General features: G+C 35.5%; 1 long non-coding RNA gene across 1 annotated transcript; it reads right to left on the reverse strand.

Moving 5' to 3' along the window:
* Positions 1 to 745: 745 nt before the first annotated feature.
* On the reverse strand, positions 746 to 2,233 carry LOC147556278 (uncharacterized). The gene is made up of 2 exons (XR_015234970.1): positions 2,044 to 2,233; positions 746 to 1,395 (listed from the first exon to the last, which is right to left on the reverse strand). It is a non-coding gene; the product is annotated as an uncharacterized LOC147556278 (long non-coding RNA).
* Between the last annotated feature and the right edge of the window lie 201 nt (positions 2,234 to 2,434).

The following is a 2,434-nucleotide window of genomic DNA, read 5'->3' on the forward strand; positions in this document are numbered from 1 at the left end:
GCAAACAACAAAAGGGAGCTGATCAGCAATTTAAACCAAATAAAGGTAACTTTGCTGGTATTCATCTATATGAAAGCTCAGGAGATGTTAAAGAAGAAATGATTGAAATCAGTGCTCCTACTGACAGTGATTACTCAGAAACGGATTGATGATGGCAAGTGGAGATGAGTCAGATGACATGGATATTACATTTTTTGTTACAAGAGTATTCTTTTCCTCTCTGAGACTTTTCTCCCATCTTCACCAATTGAATCCAACTTACTAATTAAGACATCAAGAACGATACACTATCGTACCCAAAAACATCACGTACACTTCGTTTTTAACTTAACCACGGTACACGTGAGGCGACGTGTGAGAATAGTCCCACATAGGAGAAGGGTTAACTAGCAACAAAGAATATAATGACTAAGTCCTCTCCACCCATTGTCAATTGGTTTTGAGTTGGATGGCCACAAACTTAACATGGTATCAGAGCTAGGCCCACACGTGATAGGCTTAAAAACTGCACGTGCTCCACGTTACTCGAGAAAACAAAACACACCTTGCTAGGTTCAAAGAACGCCACACCTGAGGGGGAATGGGTGCACTAGCAGCCAAGAATATAATGTCTAGGTCCCCTCCACACATTGATAATTGATTTTGAGTTGGATGACCACAAACTTAACAGTTCGTAAGCAACTAATGGTTTCAGCCAATAACTTCATTTTATAACATGATAGTGAAATCATATGTAGAACACATATGTAGAACATTGCAAATTGATTATTTAATAATTAGTTTATGATAGTCGACAGACTTAATCTATCACAAAATAAATAGCGTTACTTTAATTAATGAATATCTATTAGGAAATAGTTGTACTTAATACTAAACTATTTCAACGATCGATTAGCAACGATAGCACGCTAATTTATTTTTATACTACTTGAATACAGAAGTCATGAAATTAATTAGCAATAAGCATGTATCTGCATGCTGGCTGGTATGGATTGCTCATGTCTTGAATAAGGATCTCACTGGCGCAAGAGGATCCTGGGTTGGTATAGGGGGTTGGGCCAGGGTTATATTCACCTCCTGGAATTGATATTGGACTTTCAGATGGGCTATAATAGTCTCCTGGTATCTCAGTGGAGATAGGGCTAGGACTGGGACTGGGACTGGGACTGAGCACTGGTAAATAATCATAGCAACAAAAGCACACGCGGTTTCTACGCCGACCACCTCCATAAGAACTACGTCGACATTTTGAGTAGCTGACTGATCTGCCTGACTGCATGGCACTCTCATTGCATATGCTTTTGCAGTAACCATCACTTCGGCAAGTATATTCTTCAACGGGGAACGCTGGTTCTCCTGTTTCTGGACACGTAACCTGATTCGCCAATGTCCTCTCTAAATGTATTTAATAACAACAGTTAAAACTTAGTCAGTGTAAACATTTTCCACCTAGTGTTACCCGTCACCAAATTAAGCAACAACTATATCAAAATTAGTTATCTACGATCCACAAGCGGATTATTTTGGATAGAATAAGATTGAAACTCTACTCTTCGGTATAGAGTCGTAAAGCGGATTTCAGAGTCCCGTAGGCATATAATAGATTGGTTTGTAATTTTCCTTATCATAGTTATTCCTGTCTATATACAGGGAATTGCTAGTTTGATGAAATGAATATAGATAGATGATACAATTGTTAGTTTTTGGTGAGGGTAGGAAGTGATATAAAAAGTTTCATAATACAAATCTTTTAATAAACTTTTTTGTCTAAGCCTTTCTAACTATATAATAAAATACCCATAACTCAAAATTATTTTAAGTGGTTTAAAAGAATTAAAGGTGATTTTAACAATGAAACATAAAAATGTCATTTCTCAAAAATCATTCTCTCCAGAGGAGTACTTCTCTAAGAAAATTTTACCCTATTATTTCTTATTTCCCCCTGTCGCAATCAAAGACATCTAAGTATTAAATTTTCAGATCTCCAACGAAGAGAAATATAAAAAATAAATGAAATAGAAGGAAAGCATTAGTTTCACGTACCTAACGTAGCCGACATGACAATATAAACTAGAGAGAAAACAAAGATAGTGACATTGGAAGTTTTAATGGTAGTAGCCATGAGATAGAACTTTTAATTATTAGATCCCTCAAATCTCTCTTTGTTTTTGCTGTGAACTCTGCTGGGTAAAGTGAAAACTCAATGCTGGTAAGCTTCGTTTTTATAGACCCCAAATTCTTTATGTCCCAATTGGAAGTTATAAAAAATAAAAGATGAAAAGAAAATACACGTTATATTAACTAACTTTGGCCTCAAGTTGCTTATATTAATCCTTCTATTTACAATATATTTTGTTTTTTTATAACTAAGTTAGGTCAACTCCTTTTTTTGCTGAAGATAGTTATGTCTTAAAATTTAATAAATTGATATCCA

Source organism: Eschscholzia californica, unplaced genomic scaffold (genome assembly GCF_041429995.1).
Source record: "Eschscholzia californica isolate CP2 unplaced genomic scaffold, dmEscCali1.0.p SCAF_2, whole genome shotgun sequence".
Taxonomy (NCBI): domain Eukaryota; kingdom Viridiplantae; phylum Streptophyta; class Magnoliopsida; order Ranunculales; family Papaveraceae; genus Eschscholzia; species Eschscholzia californica.